Source organism: Molossus molossus, unplaced genomic scaffold (genome assembly GCF_014108415.1).
Source record: "Molossus molossus isolate mMolMol1 unplaced genomic scaffold, mMolMol1.p scaffold_m16_p_3, whole genome shotgun sequence".
In the NCBI taxonomy this organism is placed as follows: domain Eukaryota; kingdom Metazoa; phylum Chordata; class Mammalia; order Chiroptera; family Molossidae; genus Molossus; species Molossus molossus.
Window position 1 is genome coordinate 72,576,436 of NW_023425366.1, and position 19,079 is coordinate 72,595,514.

A 19,079-nucleotide genomic window follows, 5' to 3' on the forward strand; every position below is an offset into this window, starting at 1 on the left:
ATGACAGCACCTAAATCATGGGGTTGATATGAACTCAGGTCAGAGAATGACTTTAAGATTCCCATCAAGTATTACTGCACATTAGGAGCAGGTCTTCCAAAAGTGTGTGTGAGTCTACATTAGTTTTCTAGGGTTGCTATAAAAAAATACCACAAACTGAGCGGGTAAATCAACAGAAATATATTGTCCCACAGTTCTGGAGATTAGAAGTTCAAGATTAAGGGAGGTGTCAGCAGACTTGGTTCCTCCTGAAGGTTGTGAGAGAGAATATATCCTATGGCTCTCCCCTGACTTCTCATAGTTCGTTGGCAATCTTTGGCATTCTTTGGCTATTGAAGCTTCATCCTGATCTCTGACTTCATTTTCACATGGTGTTCCCTTTGTGCATGTCTGTGTCCAACTTTCCCATATTTATAAGAACTCCAGTTACGTTAGATTAGGGGCACAACCTACTGCAGTATGCTGTCATCTTAACTGATTACATCTGCAATAGCTCTGTTTCCAAATAAGGTCATATTTTGAGGTACTGGGCATTAGGACTTCAATATATGAATTGGAGGGGGGGCAGGAGGGCACTGATAAAATTCATTCTTAACAGGATCCTTGGGATTATCACTAGTTGCTAAGGTCCTCTGGGAAAAGCCCATGATACTATGGGGAAAGGAGTGTGAGGGTACTGACATAGGAATATGTGAGTGAGCATACTGCAGACCGTCAATACCAGTATATCTGCATAGTGGAGTGAATTAGCCAAAATAATGAGGGATTAATTGAATAACTTAGTGGAAAAAGAGCCCTGAGTATTGGAAGACAATTCTCCACGGATCCTTCTCATTTCTGCCTATGCGTGTGCGGTGAACAGATTGAAGAGACATTAAAGCATGATTCTAAAATCCTGATATTAAGACCTGATGTTAAGATTATAGAAAAAGACCTAATTTTAAGGTAAAATAAAATGTCTCTTTTGTGACTACTTATTTGCAATTGATCTCAAAATATGTAATATGAGGAGTCAAAAATAGAGAGCAATTTATGTAAAGAATAAAGGAAAGGCAGTTCTTGATAGTGAATAATATATTTAAATGACAGTGAAAGATTCACAAGGTAATTGCAGAGCTCAGATAAAAATAGGAACATCTAGCATTATCTAGGGAGAAACTAACAAATTAGGATGAATAATGATCTTTTAAGTGACATTGAGTTGGAATTTCATAAAGATAGTTTTTAAATGAACATAGGAAAAGGTTTTCCTGGATATGAAATATGGTGACTATTCTGCTATTTGGGGTCTAAAGCTCATTACCTTTTAGACAGAAATTCTGCTTCTGCCTGGCCAGTGAGGCTCAGTGGTTGAGCATTGACCCATGCACCAAGAAGTCACTGGTTCCATTCCCGGTCACAGCACATGCCCAGGTTGTGGGCCCAATCCCCAGTGGGAGGCATGCAGGAGGCAGTCAATCGATGCTCTCTCTCATCGATGTTCTCTCTCATCGATGTTTCTGTCTCTCTCTCCCTCTCTCTTCCTCTCTGTCTCTAAAATCAATAAAGAAAAAAATTTTTTAAGGAAATTCTGCTCCTGCAGCAACTATGATTAGTTTTTGTGGTTTTTTTTTGTTTTTTTTTATCCTCACCCGAGGACATTTTTCCATTTTTTGTTCAGATAGAGCGGGAGGGAGAGAGAGAGAGAAACATCGACGTGAAGGGAAACATCGAGTGGCTGCCACCCGCACGACCAACCAGAGCCGGGCACAAACTGCAACCGAGGTACGTGCCCTTAGCGGGAACCGAACCCAGGTCTCTGTACCGCAGGCCGACGCTCCAACCGCTGAGCCAAACCGGCCAGGGCTATGATTAGTTTTAAGGGTATTTCTGTTTTGTTTTATCTCATCTTTACTTCCATTCTCTAGAATCTATTATTATCCAATCCAATCCAAGTGCTTGTTTTGAAAGTTAGTGTTATTCAGGCAAAAGCAACCACATACTGCCAGGTTTCAGAGAGCTGTCACAACTCAGTAAAAGTAGCTGAATCTCCAACCGAAGCAGACACTGATTCAGCAGCACTGTCAGATGGCATTGTTTCTGAAATGTCAAAGGACAAATGGTAAACGACATTTTGTGAAAGAAAAGATAAATGCATGTAGGTTACCATACATTAAACTCTTGCCTCAAGAAAAAAAATAAACATTAAATGTATATATTGAATTGACAGCACATACTAGAGAGGGATGTGTGTGTGTGTGTGTGTGTGTGTGTGTGTGTGTGTGTTTAAATCAAATGCTATGGTTCTAGTAGATCAAAATTTTATTCCAGAAATATGTATCTTGCTCTACAAAAATACCTTCACACTGTTCTAGAGGTTTCAACTAATTAACATTACATTTATATGTGAAAAAGTTGGCTTCTCTGTCTTCTTTTTAAGTGAACTGATATCCATTTTGTTTTCTTTCTAATTTTAACTTTTTTTCAGTCAGTCATGGCATGGTAATAGGGTTGGTTTCCAGTAATCATTAATCCATTCATTTAATAAGAATCTTTGAAGGAGAGGTAATTTAATATAGTGATTAAAAACATGGATTTAGATATTAATGTACCTGAATTTGTATCTTAACTCCATCATTTGTCAGTTCTATGCAAAGTTTCAGTGGATTTCCTCAAATGTAGCTTAAAAATAAGTGCTACGAGGTTGCTGTATTAATTGAGACGTGCATCCTCCCTCGTTCAAAAAGCCACGGCAGGAGCAGTTGGGGAGGGGCTAAGAATAGAAGTTAAGTCAATGCAAGGCTGTAGGGCTGTGGGTTGAGTAAATTTCCTTAGAACCAAGAGTGTACGTGGCAGACAAGATTGACATTGCAGGAAGAAAGTACAGCCATATAGAAGCATACCATCATATTAAAAAAAAGCACATCTGAAAATTTTCCAATACTTTTAGATGTCTGGAATGAAGTGAATATAAAGGAACAGAGAAAATGGGCCAGGAAAACAAGGGGTGAGCTCAAATATCAATAGACATGTTTTATACAAAATATTATATATATTATAAAGAGTTATATTATGATATTTTAATTTAAAATTAAATAGTTGACTTTTATCCATCACTGAAAGCAACTTACGACCCATTATAAATAATAAAACACGTGTTGTTTTTGTCCCTTCAATGATCATAAATAAGAGCAGTGTTTCTATAATTTATCACTATCTTACTTTATGGGGAAAAAAGAAAAAGGGTCCAGCAATGTCTATAATAATTGTCATTGTCATGAAGTGTTTTAGAATCTCAAGTAACCGTAAATATCAGAGACACAGATTACTTTTCCTCATCTGGTAACTGAGTCCTCTTTTTCTTTTGGGAATTGCTCTTCACCTGTTTGGTGTGATTCTAACAATGTGTCGATCCCAACCAACCCAGGTTGGCCAATTAAGCACTACTTGCCTCTGGGATTACAACAAGAACAAACACTTGACTCAAGGAGAACCGATCAGTTCATTTCTAGCAATTAATACTAACTCTGGATGAAAGGAGTTCTCCTTCTGAGATTTAGGGCTGTAAAAAGTATATAACTCTGGCGTTTCCAGGGTCAACACTAATGACTCATACAGAGACTGTCTGAAGCCAATATGGAGAAAAGCAGAGCCCAGAAATAGAGAAAGGAAAAGAAGTCCTGAATAGAGTTAAGTCTTAAACCAGCACCAACCATTAGGATTATCAGTTATATTTGCCAATAAATTTTATTTTCTTCTTAAACCAATGTAATTGAATTTCTGACTCTACCTATCAAAAGATAATACAGATGATCTGTAATAGGAAAACTCTGATCAAGACAACTGAATCGATGAAACAAAATAAACACAGGTTTCTCTGACACTTTATCTGTGGTAGTTCATTTCATTTATCTTGTTAAACATTTCAAAAGAAAATTCTACTACACATATTTACTTTAAAGAGACTAGGGAAAATCCAACAAACAAAAATCCTTATCCTTAATTAGAATTATCTGTACTTAGTAAAATCATTAAGAATTCTAATTTTTTTGTTCAGAAACCCTGTGTGGAAATAGTCAAGGTGGTAAGGGCACAGACTTTAGAGCCCTACCACAGGGGTTTGCAACAAGGTTTTGCCACTCACCAGCTATGTGACCTTGAGAAAGTAATTTCACTCTTTGTACCTCAGTTTTCTCTTCTATAAAAATGGGGGTAATAATTGTTTCTATTCCATAAGGCTATTATGAGGATTAAGAGGGTGAGTATATGTAAGAGGCTTAGTGCAGTGCTGGGCATATCACACACATTACACAAATGCTTAAAAGAGAAGATAATGCTGCTTTTTGAGATGTGCCATAAAACTGCAATATATACTTTTCATTAAATAAATAAATTCAAAGAATAATCTTTACAAAATTATTGTGATCATTAACAACATTTCTGTTAAATGGTGAATTTTAGATTAATAAACTTTATATAACTGTCTCTGGCTCTTTGAATTATAGGTATCACTTTTTCACTTAGGTATTTAAAAAATTAGCATCCATACCCTGGCCAATTTGGCTCAGCTGTTGGCTCAGCCAATTTGCCTCAGTCCAAAGAGTTGTGGGTTCTATTCCCGGTCAAGGGCATGTGCCTGGGTTGCAGGTTTGATCCCTAGCCCCCGTCAGGGTCATGCGGAGGCAACCAATTGATGTGTCTCTCTCACATTGATGTTTCTCTTTCTCTCCCCCCTCCCCCACCTCCCTCCCTTTCACTCTAAAAAATTAATGAAAAAATATTCTCGGATGAGGAGTAACAAAAATAAGTAAATAAATAAAATTAACATTCAGATGTGCATCCTTAATCTGAATCTTTTAACAACTAAATTGCTTCCAAAAAACTTTATTTAAGGAAGACTATAGGAGTCACTGATTTAATTAAGAGCTAGAAGTCATTAGAGATAATTACACTGGCTCTTCCATAGTGAACTCTGATAAGAGGAATTATTTGACAAGGCCTTGCCCAATTTTAAACAATAAAATCAATGACAGGAAATGAGCTACTCACCAAGGTCAGTAAGTAAACAGATATTAGTACACTGCAGTGAAGCCTTGGTCCATAAATTGCATTTGTAAGTAATTATAATTTGCAAATTGCAGATCAACTTAGCAGTTTTAATATTTGCTTAACATTGAGGAATAAGACTAAACACGTAGAAGAGGCAGAAAACTAGCACGGTCCCTTACCAACTATGAGATTTTTATTAAATCATATAATCTCTCTGTGTCTTAAGGTCCTTACTTAAGAAATAAATATTATTCTTGTCCTATTTAATGCAAATATTTCTGTATGGTTCCGCAGAAATAATTTTGACCATTCTTTTTAAAGTTATGTGATGTGATTGCAAACTACCTCTTCTATATGACTTAATATCATATAGAAGGTCATCAAGAAGGCATGATGGCTAGTTTGACCCACAAGCTGGACCTAGGCAGTTAGAGGCTCCCAACTCCTTCCTCTGTGCTTGAAATGGGTGCTCTCCTTGCTTCCCCACCCTAGAAGCTGCCAAGAACACAGCCTTGAGATAGGAATGTAGTGATGAGACTACCTGGACTGAGTACGTGACTAGACTCAGTCAAGACCTCTATATAAACTTTAAAGATTCGGCAGATGGGTTCAGAAATCCGTCTTACGGCCTGTACTTGTCTTACTGCCATCTGCCAATCTGCAGTGATCTGACTTTTTCTTCCTTCTTCCTTGCCCCTAAGTATGGAGGTTGGTTTCAGATTACACTCAGGAAGCTCCTAGCCAGGACAGCGATCCAACAGAATCTTCAAGGCAATTTGCACCACTTTTCCTGTAGTAGTAGTAATGATCAGATCCTTGCTATGAAATGCATACTATCTCCATTTTATAACTGAGACATAATAATGATCAATAACTGGTCCAAAATGATTCACAGAGCAAGTGATGGAGTCCAGATTCCAATCCACTTTGGTCTGCCATAAAAATATTTCCATTTGCCTAACCCAGATACTGAATCTCACTCTCCTTAGGCTTCACCTTTGATTCTAGCCTGGCTTTGGTAATCAGCTAAGGGCTTGCTTTCCCTAACGTGGTGCTGCTCGCAGTGTCTTGCCTCAAGGGGCTGTGTAGAGCCTTTCTGATTCTGTGCCCATAGTCCTGCAGCATCCCATTTGGCAGGCATACAAGGGCGGTTGGGGAGTAATAACGCCGGGTAACCCTCAGTCAGTAGTAGATGAGAGCTAAGGGCAAGTGCTTCCTGTTGTGCGCCCTCAGGTGGACAGGTCTGAGATAGTCTATATTCTCAGGATGGATGGAGCTCTGCTACCTCTAGCAATGGCTATTGCAGTAACCTACCTGGTCTTCACTTCTCCTGCCTCCCTGTTTGACTGTCCTCACTGCTGCTGTTGGGGTCTGCCTCCCAAATAACCACTCCACGCAAATCCGTTTTATATGCTCTGCTGTCTGGAAGATCTCAGATTAAGATTTGAACTAATTTAAGAATTATGGAGTATCACATTTCAACCTAAGAGCCTTTGATATCAAGCACTAATAAAGGAAAGAGCCTCATTATTTTAGGTATTGTGGACAAAACAAAAAGACACAAGTGGTAGAAAGTACTCACAGTTATAGTCACAGAAGGAATTTCACTATCTGGATATTATTCCTCAGGATAGATGGGATAGTAATAGATGCTATGTTTATGAGCCTCTTACACAAAACCAGTCTCCACTGGGCACCCATATTAATTATTCATGTTGTTTTTACAGAGAATAGTCTACTGGCATACAAGTTGGGCCTCATAGCATTATTAGATTAAGCACCCTTTGACTCCTGTAGTGCTTCCCTACACATACCCAGTCTCCCAGTTCCTATTTATTAAAATAAGTCCATTTGTAACAGATCTCCTCCTCCAGGGTAGACAGAACAGAGAGAAAAGGAACTGTTGTTTTTCTTTGTTTATTTAAGATAGAGTTAAAGGATCTACCAAGTCTAATTATTTTAGTAATCCTTTTGGATTACTTTTCTTAGGAAACAAGTTTACTAAAATTTAAAATCAAACTATATGACTAGGTCATTCTGTCCAATACAGGGTTGCTTTGGGTACATATGTTTGCAGCCTCTTTTCTGAATTCTAAGCATCTCCACATCACTTCCTCTTCTATTTTTCAAAGGAAAACAACTACCACAAACCTTAATGCTACTCATAGAGATAAACCCACACTTGCTGGACTTTTGTCCCAGGCTTCAAAGTTAAATAATTACCAAGAGAACCATAAGGAATATTCCACACAATACAATACTGACTGCTTTATACTGTTTAAATTAATATGAGAGCAAGGGTTAGAGGGAATACATTATCAAAGGTCATTGCTAAATATCAATAAAAGTGCTCACTGGAATAAAATTAGTATGCATTATTAACCTCCCTTGTCATTGGTGACACCGTTTATAAAGCTGGGATGATAAGATCCACTTCACACAAAAAGAAATGAGAAATTTATATAAGTCTCTGGGCCCAAAGCTTGATATATTCTAGTTATTCAAAATATGTAATGAATATTCATTCCTTCTTTGATGTACTGATACAAGAGCCTTTAGTTACTCTTGGTTATATCAATGGGCATAATATTACTTAAGTTAAATAGTAATAGCTATTACTGAATACTTATTTGTCAGGCACTGTGTAAAGCATTTAAAAAATCTTACCTTTTTTGTTGAATGTACTACAGATGTCCCCCATTTTTGCCCCCATTGAACTGCTCCTCCCCACTCCCACCCCTCTCCTTCCTTCCCCACACTATTGTCTGTGTCCAATGATTATGCATATAAGTTCTTGGGTTTATCTTTCCCCACCCCTCTCCTTTCCATTTGAGGTTCATCAGTCTAACAACAAATTTGTAATTCTTAATTCCTTCACCTTTTTCAAATCCATGTCCAAAACCCCCTTCCCATCTGGCAACAAAAAGTTCTCTGTATCTATGAGTCTGTTTCTGTTCTGCTTGTGCATTTTGTTTGTAGATTCGATTGTTGACAGATATGTATTTATTGCCATTTTATTGTTCATATTTTTTATGTTCTTCAAGAAGACTCTTCAACATTTCATAAAATACTGGTTTGGTGGTGATGAACTTCTTTTACTTTTTCTTGTCTTGGAAACTATACGTCCATCAATTCTAAATGATAGCTTTGCAAGATAGAGTAATCTTGGTTGTATGTCATTGCTTTTCATCACTTTGAATATTTCTTGCCACTCCTTTCTGGCCTGCATAGTTTCTTTTGAGAAATCAGCTGACAGTCTTATGGGAGCTCCCTTGTAGATAACTAACTGCTTTTCTCTTGCTGCTTTTAAGATTCTCTCTTTGTCTTTAGCCTTTTGCATTTTGATGATATGTTTTGGTTCACCTTGTTCACCTTTGGGTTCACCTTGTTTGGGACTCTCTGTGCTTCCTGAACTTGTATGTGTGTTTCCTTCACCAAGTTAAGGAAGTTTTCTGTCATTATTTTTTCAAATAGGTTTTCAATTTATTGCTCTTTCTCTTTTCCTTCTGGCACTCTCATGATGTGAATGTTGGTATGTTTAAAGTTGTCCCAGAGGTTCCTTACACTGTCCTCATTTTTTGTATTCTTTTTTCTTTTTGCTATTCTGATTGGGTGTTTTTTGCCTCTTTATGTTCCAAATTGATGGTTTGCTTCTTGGCTTCATCTACTTTACTACTGATTCCCTGTAAATTATTCTTTATTTTAGTTAGTGCATCTTTCATTTCTGACTGGTCCTTTTGTTATGTTGTTGATGCTCTCACTAAATTCCTTGAAGTTCTCATTAACTTTTTTGAAGTTCTCACTAATTTCCTTAGAGCTCTCATTAAATTCCTTGAGCATCCTTATAACCAGTGTTTTGAACTCTGCATCTGATTGATTGCTTATCTCCATTTCCTTTAGTTCTTTTCCTAGAGTTTTGTTCTGTTCTTTCATCTGGGACATGTTTCTTTATCTCCTCATTTTGGTTGTTTCCCTGTGATTGTTTCTATGTATTAGGTAAAGTTGCTATGTCTTCTAAGCTTCTAGGGTGGCCTATTATAGTAGGTGTCTTGTAGAGTACAGTGGCACAGCCTCCCTGATCACCCCAGCTGGGCACTTGAGGTGTACATCCTTCTATTGTTACTGAGTTGTTGGTTTTTTTTAAAGGATAACTTTATTTATTTATTTATTTTTGGTACGTGCCCCTAACAGGAACCAAACCTGGGACTCTCTGGTCCACAGGCCGACGCTCCAACCGCTGAGCCAAACCAGCCAGGACTGAAATTAAGTTTTGATCGCAGTTTCAATATGGCTTCTTCTTTAATTTTGTAGTTATAGGACGTCCCTTCAGCTCTATTTTAGGCAGTTCTAAACAATGATTGTTGTGTAGTTTAGTTGTAATTTTGATGTGGTTGTGGAAGGAGGCGATACCTCATTTACCTATGCCGTCATCTTGACCAGAAGTCCCAAAGCACTTTTTCTGTGCTTTGTTGTTTAATCCTACATTCTATGAATTTGGCCCATATAGCAGCCCAATTTCACAGATATAAAGGAAAAGAGGCAAGAGAAGTACATAATTTACTAAGGACGCATTGCTAGCCAGAATTCAACAAGTCTAACACACACACACAGTTATTAACCAAATGATACTTATAAATATCATTGAATTATTAGTTAGTTAAAGACAACACATGTTCTAATGAAAGGTAACACAGTGATAACCACTAGAAGAGTGTTCTAATAATTCCAGCTGAAAATCTTGTCAAATTAATCAGAAATTCTGTTCTTTACTAAGTAGTGATTATTCAATATGCTTAATCAGTGTAAATATTTTATGTTAGAAATTGCTCAAAATTAAAAAGCTCAAATTAACCAAGTATTTCTGGCTCTGAAAAACAAAGGCAAAGGGAACCCTGGAAGGGCATTAAATACAATCATGACTACCAGCATGGTTACCAATGTGTTATTGTAACAGCACCACCACTCAGAAACAGCCTCTCTCACAAAACAAATTCTAAGAGATTCTACTTACCTGTTTCTTTCTTGTTGTTGTTTTGTTTGTTTGTTTTGCCCATTCTGGAATATTATGTTGTTTTTCTAAGTGACATCCTACAATAAGTAAGTCGGTTCACTCCTAAAGCAGTGGCACTCAATTGTGACCATACCCTATAATCAGTTAAGGAGCTTAAATACTGATACCTGGGTCCCCTCCTAAGAGATTCTGATTTAACTAGTGTAGGGTGTGATCTGGGCATGAGGAATTTTTAAAGTTCCCCAGATATTTTTATTGTACAGTCAGGGTTATTATGTCAGCATTTTGTTTTCCACAGTGAACATGAGTATATTTGTATCTACAAAAAATAATAAAAGTTTTGTTATGACAACTTTATTTATCATTTCTGCCACTCAAGTCAATTAACTAAAATTATCATACTCTTCTTTCAGTGCCATTTGCCTATGAGACTTGTAAGTGTAATTAGTTACATTGAGATAGTTTTTATTTTTTAACTACCTAACATGAGAAGAAGATTGAATATGACCATGAGAAGCATTAATAAGTAGGCAATACTATCTTTCTATTTTATCTATAATTATAAAATACATTTCTATGGTGTTTTACTAGTAAAGTGGCCTCGCTGGATTTCTTTTTTTTTTTTTAAATCAGTGCTTGCCCTGGCCAGTGTGGCTCAGTGCTTAGAGTGTCAGCCTGTGAACCAAAGGGTTGTGATTTAATTCCTGGTCAAGGGCACATACCTGGTTTGATTCCCAGCTCTGGTCAAGGCACATGCAGGAGGCAACCAAATCAATGTGTCCCTTTTACATAAATATCTTTCTTTCTTCTCTCTCTCTCCTTCCCTTCTACTCTTTCTTGGGATTCTAGAACCCTCAGAGCCACAGTGATCAGGTGATTCTGGGTGGCCCATCCGGACTGTTTCACACAGCAGTCCTCCCCTACTTCAGAGTGGCCATGTGACTCAGGCTGGCCCAGGCTGGTCACAGGACTTGAGCAGGAGCCATTAGAATCTTCACTGAAACTGACCTAGAGATACTAAATCTTTTCCAAGGAGGGTTCTACCTGGCTAGATGTAAATCTGTGGTAACAGTAATATTCTTCCCTGATGTAGGAAAAGAACCTATCTCTACAATGAAACCAAAACACAGGTAGAAACAGGAATGCAGATGGAAAGAATTCTGATTTGATTATTTAAATCTTTTATACCTAAAGCATCTCTTTGATCCCAGTAATGGGTACCAGTGAATCTTTGTGATTTTATTTTCTTTAGCTAGTTTGATTTGTGCTTTTATCCCTTAGAACTTAGTGATTTCTAATACAATTTGTATCCTTAAATGTGGAACACATAACAAATTTCTCCAACAAAGTCATCAATTATATTTTAGCTTCATCAGTAAATTCCCTTTTATTTTATTATTTAACTCTTTTTAGTATTTTAAGAATTCATGTGCTTCTCACATTGTGGGGTGATTATCTTGGAAAAGTGTTAGGAAATCAGTTTATGTCCTTTTGTGAATTATAAATAAAATATGTATATTATTCTTAATGTTTAACTAGTTTTCCATTGTTCTTAATTTGTCCTTAGTGTGCGCTATTTTGTTCTGTTTAAAGTAACCAGTTGCTACCATATAGTATTTTTGTTATACTGAACCCTGGCTACAATTTCTTTGTCATTATATTTTAACTTTCTCTTATGCAAACCTTTGTGATGTGGGACAATAACTAAATTCTTTTTTTTTTTTCTAAATTGATTTTATTAGGGTTACATTAGTTAATAAAATTAAATAGGTTTAAGTTGTACAATTCTATATTACATCATCTGTATATTGTACTGTGTGTTCCCCACCCCAAGTCATGTCTCTTTCCATCACCATTTATCCCCCCTTTACCCTGTTCTCTCTCCACCCACCCACATTTCCCTCCGGTAATGACCACACTGTTGTCTGTTTACAAAGGTTTTTTGTTTTATTTTGTTTTGCTTTGCTTTGCTTTGTCTACATAAGAAACATTCAAACCTGTGAAGAAATTTGTGAGTTTATTTGAGCCAAAACTGTGGACAGTTGCTGGGAAGCAAAACATCAAGGACTGAGATAATGCTCCAGAGAATGGCAGTTTTGCACCTTAGTTTATACATTTCAATCAAAAGAGGAGACATAGGTGAGTTACATGAAATCCATTGGTGATAGATTAGGGAGGCAGGAAAAAGCAAAAATCGAGGAAACCTCTAAGATTGGATAAAAAGTAAAATGATAAACATGCTTCTTTTACACAGGTGGGTACAGGCTAGTTAAGTCAACAATTAACACGACAATAATAGCAATGAGGGGATGTGTGGTCTCCGTCCAGGTGTATTGGTTGTGCTTTGAGGGGTCTGGAAAAGGGGAAATTACCCTGACATTTCAAAAGTATATTATCATAGATGCAAAAAGACGATAGGCTCGGTTAAGATGAAAATTGACCTTTGTGAGTGAGGATACCGGCCAAGAACATGAATACCTACCACAAACCTCTTTTAGTTAAAAAGTTTCCATTTCGGGCCATCCTCTGTGGTTATTTTAGGTGCTTGAGCTGCAGTGCCACCACCAAGGCCTTCCGTGAGCTTGCCAGGTTAGCCTGTGGCCCCTTTTCGTCCACAGCTTAAAAACGGAATTCTTGAGTACTTTCTTCCTCTGACTAGCTCTTTTTAAAAGGGGTGGGATAGAAGAATAGAATAATAAAGAACTAATCACAGTAGGGTACTAGCCATAGTTATAAGAAATGTTAATCATCCTTTACAATGTTAATAGTGGTTGCTTTGTTCTGATTGAGGAAAATCCCATTCTGACCTGGCTGAGAGGTCCAGTCTCCTAATCTGAGGACAAGGGGAACTACCTGACATCATGGAAAGACTAAAAACCTGATTGTAAGAACACTGGGCCCTTGACAGCAACTCACTGTCAACCAGTCCCTGCAGCCGCTGGTCCACATGCCCCCCACCTTGCCTGAAACCTTTTACAGTATCCCCTTGCCTGTTACCATTTTACCCATTTTTTTTCCTTTTTTTCTAACTGCCTTTTCTACATAGTTGTTGTTTCTCTACCCTTTAAAAGCAGCTGTCAAGTGCAGGGGCAGAGCCGATTTAGGGGACGACCCGCTGTTCTCCATACTGCCGGCAATATTGGAATAAACGCTCATGTACAATTCAACTTCGTCTCTGCTTCATTGGCTCCTGTAGTGACAGGCGGCCAAGACCCATTCCTTGTCCAGGTTCCCTGTCAAGTATAACTTCTAGTCCTGTATCTGGGTCTGCTCATCTCCATGAAGTCCTTAAATCGGGTTAGATAGAGCTGCCTTACACTAAGGGGAGGAAGCGAGGAGGGAAGCAGTAAGTCTTGGCTGTGGCAAGGAGCATTTAAGTTCCCTAAAGCCCAGTCTGCGGAAGGATGAAAAGAGGGCCGCCTGGCTTGTTGCCCCTTCTGGGCTGTCGAGTGGGAACAAACATTTGCAGCCAGATTGACACAGTAAACCAACCCCCCCCCCCATCTGTGTGCCTTACTGTATGGGGAAGCACTTGGAGAGATGGGATGTGCATTATCTCCCAGAAGAAAGGGCGCAAAGGGCGGAGCACACTCTGATTAACTGCCCTGCGATTATCAGGCGGCACCTCCTGGGCAAGGAAAACAACAGGCCAACAGGGGCAGCCCAACCTATTTTCAAAACTAGATCATTAAGAATGTTTACTGAGCGGCCACTGTGAGCTATTTCAGATAGTTTATATATTATGTCCTAAACCAAAAAATATTGCGCCTTATAATGAATTCTTTGGGCACACTGTGGAACTTAAAGATTACCATATTTCCTCTTTAACCCGTCAAAGGTATGCTGATAGGGGCAACATGAATTTAAGGAATGGTTACTGTTGCTCACTAGGGCTGAGAGGAGAATTATATGAGGTATTACCAAGTTGTCTTGCATTTTATAATTTTCATTATACTGCAAATTGTGCCTCAAGGGAATAAATTCTGAGGTAGCATTTTTTTTTTTTTACTGCAACAAGCAAAACATGAGCCTGTATGCGGCACAGCAGCTAAGAAGGACCTGTAGTAAATTATAGTGAGATACACAGACTAAACCTTTAGAGTTCAATGATTTATTTAAGTTGGCCTGACTTATTGAGATAAAAAAAGAGAAATAGAGATAAAGCTGAAAGAGGTATCGTGAATTGGGGGCGGGGGGTACCGCCCAGAATATCAAAGGAGAAAAAAGCAAACCACAACCACAACACATGTATATTTTTAATATCCCTTAAATTAAAATGTGTCTTGAAGAATATAACTAGATGCTTCTGAAATTATAAAATGAGATAACTTCCATAGTTTTCATTTGTCACTGTATTTTTCGTATGGCACTCACCACTCCTGTTCTTTGCACAGAAGCACAGTCTGTAAATTCAGGTAATCGATTCTGCACCACTGAAAAACTGAAATTCCCAACCCATGTAGGAAAGATAACAGCTGATAGAAAGCTATAACGTAAAGGAAAAGAAAACACTGTCTATGCCTCTACGGTTCTGATTTAATGGAACTATGAGAATTTGAGTTCTGACGATTGAGGTTGCACTTTTCCCAAGACTCAATTCAGCAACTTTCTGGAAAATAACCTGTCGATTGTCTGCCAAAACATTAATTCTGTTTTAAAAGAGACTGAGATTTTCTGATTGTAAGTTTGTACTAATTGGACTTCCAGTCAAGATGGCGGTGTAGGTAAACGCGGTATCGCGTCGTCCCACAACCACATCAAAGTTACAACTAAACTACAGAACAACCATCATTCAAAAATGCCTGAAATCAAGCTGAATGGAAGTCCTACAACTACGGATTTAAAGAAGCAGCTGCATTGAGACTCGTAGGAGGGGCGGAGGCAGACAGGCTGGCCCCACACCCACGTGTGGCAGATAAAAATCAAGAGGACACCTCGGCTGGGAAGGTCCTTCCTGAGGACTGAGGGGTCCCCATCCCATACCAGGCATCCCGCTTAGGGTTCCAGTTCCAGGAAGAGAAGTCCTCATAACTTCTGGCTGGAAACACCAGCAGGAACTGAGGCTCAGGGAGGCTGCAGCAGCTGGAGCCCCAGGCAGCTCCTCTTAAAGGGCCCACACACAGACTTACTCGGACTTGCTCCCTCTAGGCTTGGAGGGGAGGCAGCTCGAGGGGTGCCAGAGACATACAGGGAAGAACTGAGCTGTTTGGCATTGGAGCGAGGGCTGGAGAGGGGGCTTTCTCCAGGACAGACATGCTGTCGGATTCCTTTGTTCCTTTGGTGAGCCCTTCCCTGGGGCTGCAGACAGCCATCATATCTGGGACTCCAGCAACCTAGCTCAAACTGGTTGCCCCACCCTGGTGATTTCCTGAGGCCCTGCCCAACTTTCAGGCCCACCCAAGCTGTTGCCAGTTGTTTAACCATAAGATTGGCCTGTCTTGAATCCTGCTTCAGGTTTTCCTAAATTCTTTCAAACAAGTAGCATCTGGTCTCAGATAGCCCCATACCTCTCATTAGGTAATACACAGAAACCAACACAGAGAGACAGCCAAAATGAGGAGACAAAGAAACAGGTCCCAAATGAAAGAACAGAACAAAACTTTAGGAAAAGAACTAAGCGAAATGGAGATAAGCAACCTAATAGATGCTGAGTTCAAAATACTGCTTATAAGGATGCTCAATAAACTTAGTGAGGGCCTCAAGAGCATTAAAAAAGACCAGTCAGAAATGAAGGAGACACAGTCAGAAATGAAGGAGGCACTAACTGAAATAAAGCATAATTTACACAGATTCAATAGTAGAGTAGGTAAAGCTAAGAAGCAAAACATCGATTTGGAACTCAAGGAAGCTAAAAACACCCAATCAGAACAGCAAAAAGAAAACAGAATCCAAAAAAATGAGAATAGTGTAAGGAGCCTCTGGGACAACTTCAAGCATGCCAACATTTGCATCTTTAGGGTGCCAGAAGGAGAAGAGAGAGAACAAGAAGTCGAAAAACTATTTGAAACAATAATGGCAGAAAACTTTCCTAACTTGGTGAAGGAAACAGACATACAAGTCCAGGAAGCAAAGAGAGTCCCAAACAAGATGAACGAACCCGAAGAGGCCCACACCAAGACACATCATCATAAAAATGCAAAAGGTTCAAGACAAAGAGAAAATCTTAAAAGCAGCAAGAGAAAAGCAGTTAGTCACTTACAAGGGAGTTCCCATAAGACTGTCAGCTGATTTCTCAAAAGAAACATTGCAGGCCAGAAGAGAGTGGCAAGAAATATTTAGAGTAATGAAAAGCAAGAACCTTTGCTATCCTGCAAAGCTGTCATTTAGAATCGATGGCCATATAAAGACTTTCCCAGACAAGAAAAAGTTAAAGGAGTTCATCACCACCAAACTGTTATTATATGAAATGTTGAAGGGTCTTTTTGAAGAAAAAGATAAAATATATGAACAAACAAAATGGCAATGAATACATATCTATCGGCAATGGAATCTACAAAATGAACAGGCAGAACAGAAACATTCTCATAGATACAGAAAACATTTTGTTGGTTGCCAGATGGGATGGGAATTGGGGGAATGGGTGAAAAAGGTGAAGGGATTAAGAACAAATTGGTTGCTAGACTGACAAACCTTAAAGAGAAGGGGTTTGAGGGGTGGGAAGAAATAAACCAAAGAACTTATATGCATAACCAATGGACACAGTCAACAGTGTGGGAAAAGGCGGGAGGGAGGTGGGAGTGGGGAGGAGGGGGTCAATGGGGGAAAATGAGGAACATCTGTAATACATTCAACAATAACGATAAAATAAATTTAAAAAAAACTGCACTAATTGGTTGTTTCACTGAACTGATTGACAGTTTTAGTTAAAAATAATCAAATCAGAACTACATGTATCTAGATGAAGTTATTCAAACGGCTTAATAATGTTAGCACTTCACCCATGCTCTGAGGACAACAGTTTAAATGCACTGGTGTCCCATAAATGCTTGTTGAATTTTGGCACGAAGACTTCATGTTTCGTGAAAGTACCAAAGTTCATGCCAAATAACAGCAAGGGGAAAAGACCATAGTTACTATTCACGTTGTGTCTCGTCTCTGTCACATTTTGGTAGTCCTCTCAATATTTCAAAATTTACTATAATTATTATTATTATTATCATTATTATTATATTTGTTATGGTAATCTATGATCAGTGATCTTTGATGTTACATGGGGAAAACCTACACCAACAAAAAGATTATGAAGGCTCACTGAAGGCTCAGATGATGGTTAGCATTTTTTTAGCAATAAAATGTTTTTAAATTAAGGTATGTACATTTTTAGACATAATGCTATTATATACTTAATAGACTATAGTATAGAGCAAACATAAATTTTATATGCACTGGAAAACCAAAAAGTTCATGGGACTCACTTTATTGCAATAGTTGCTTTATTATACTGGTCTGAAACTGAATACACAATACTATATCCAAAGTATGCCTGTATTTTAAATTCTGGAATAGACCAAATTTAGTCACAATGTCACATTTATAATAGTTTTGAAGTAGTAATCACTCAGTTATTCATTATAATCAAATATTTAAAAGTGAGAGAGGAATTATTAAAAGGCACTCTCAGTAATTAGACTAAGAATCTCCATAAAATGACTGCATATGTGTTAAGTCTAGAATTGTCCTACTCATCCCATTTAGGATGATGCCCTTCTTCCATCACTGGTAGGAAAAAGCAGATGATAATTCTGATGACCAAGGAGACATAAATAAAAAGAAAAGTTATATGTGTCAAGATCAATTTAAACATAAAGTTTTAGGAGAATGCTGATTACCTCCAAAGCCCTGCATTATAAAATAGGTGCAGAAAACTCAATCTCTTAAAGAGCATCCTCTTAACTGGACACTGACTTGTAGAATTTAAATAATCAGAAACTCTGAGACTAAGAACGCAAAACAGGGATTGCTATGGATCCACATTGTGTGAAGAAGGCAGTCTGCTGAGTGCAAAGGAACTGGAGGTAAGAGTCAGACCTGCCCTTCTGAACGACTTCTGTTAAACCACTTAACTTCAACAGACACGAGTTTCCTCATTTTTAAGTTGTGGAAAGCAAGTTTTGCCTCTTACATCACCAAAATGTTGTAAGGGTGTTGTACTGAAATAAACATTGACTTCCTTTGGGGGAGGAAATGTGTAAAACATAAATTCATTAGGTTATAAACTCCTTTCCATTTAGAAGAGTTGAAACAAAATCCTGTCTAAGCCAGAGTTTCTGAGAACAGAGATAAGCAATGCAGCCACATAGGAGGAATGGGTCTACAGCTTATTAGAAGCCGTTTATTGTTTTCATACAGAGTTTTTAGCACAAAATAGATACAAATTATTATATACAATAGGGAAAAGATTTATGGTTTAAAAATCTAATGTGTAGCTAACCATGCTTAATATACATGAGGAGGTTCTTCTACTAACAGATTATAGAAATTATTCTGTAAAAAACGTAGAATTGCATATTTTTTATTTAGCTATTTTAAGAGTTGAATCAAAACTTCACTGAGTAGTTTATTACGTAAATTGACACTAGAAAAGAACTACTACTTAATAATGTTAAAAAGTTTAATATGCTGTAGGTACTTGGTATAGTCTGTAAAATTAAACACAGGCAATATAGTCAATAATTTAAACAACACATTTTGAAATACAATGAGAAAGAATTTAGCCCCTAAAATCTCATGGCCACAGTGGGAATGACATCATGATCTTGGCTGGTACTGCTTTTCCGCCAGCCATGCTGCTAGGAGACCTAAGAAACATGAAGCTTTCCAACCATTTGGGATGGCCATTCCAAACTGGGGACAAAAACAATTCCTGGTTGCAGCAAGGCTTAGAGAACAAGGGAACGGCCGGCCACTGAAGACAGCATGCCCAAACCTGAGAATGGCATTGCAAAGATTTATATTAATGATTTTCTCTCTGAAGTCCAGTATTTATATGAGGGAACTGTGTGTCCTGTTTCTCTTGGAAAGCATTTAATCCAATTTATAA

The 19,079-nt window shown here is 38.1% G+C and overlaps 1 protein-coding gene across 1 annotated transcript in view; it reads left to right on the forward strand.

Annotated features, from left to right (window-relative positions):
* The window catches only part of LOC118642044, an 89,205-nt gene that overhangs the window by 19,184 nt on the left and 50,942 nt on the right, over positions 1 to 19,079 (forward strand). The gene's annotated exons all lie outside the window — the stretch shown is intronic.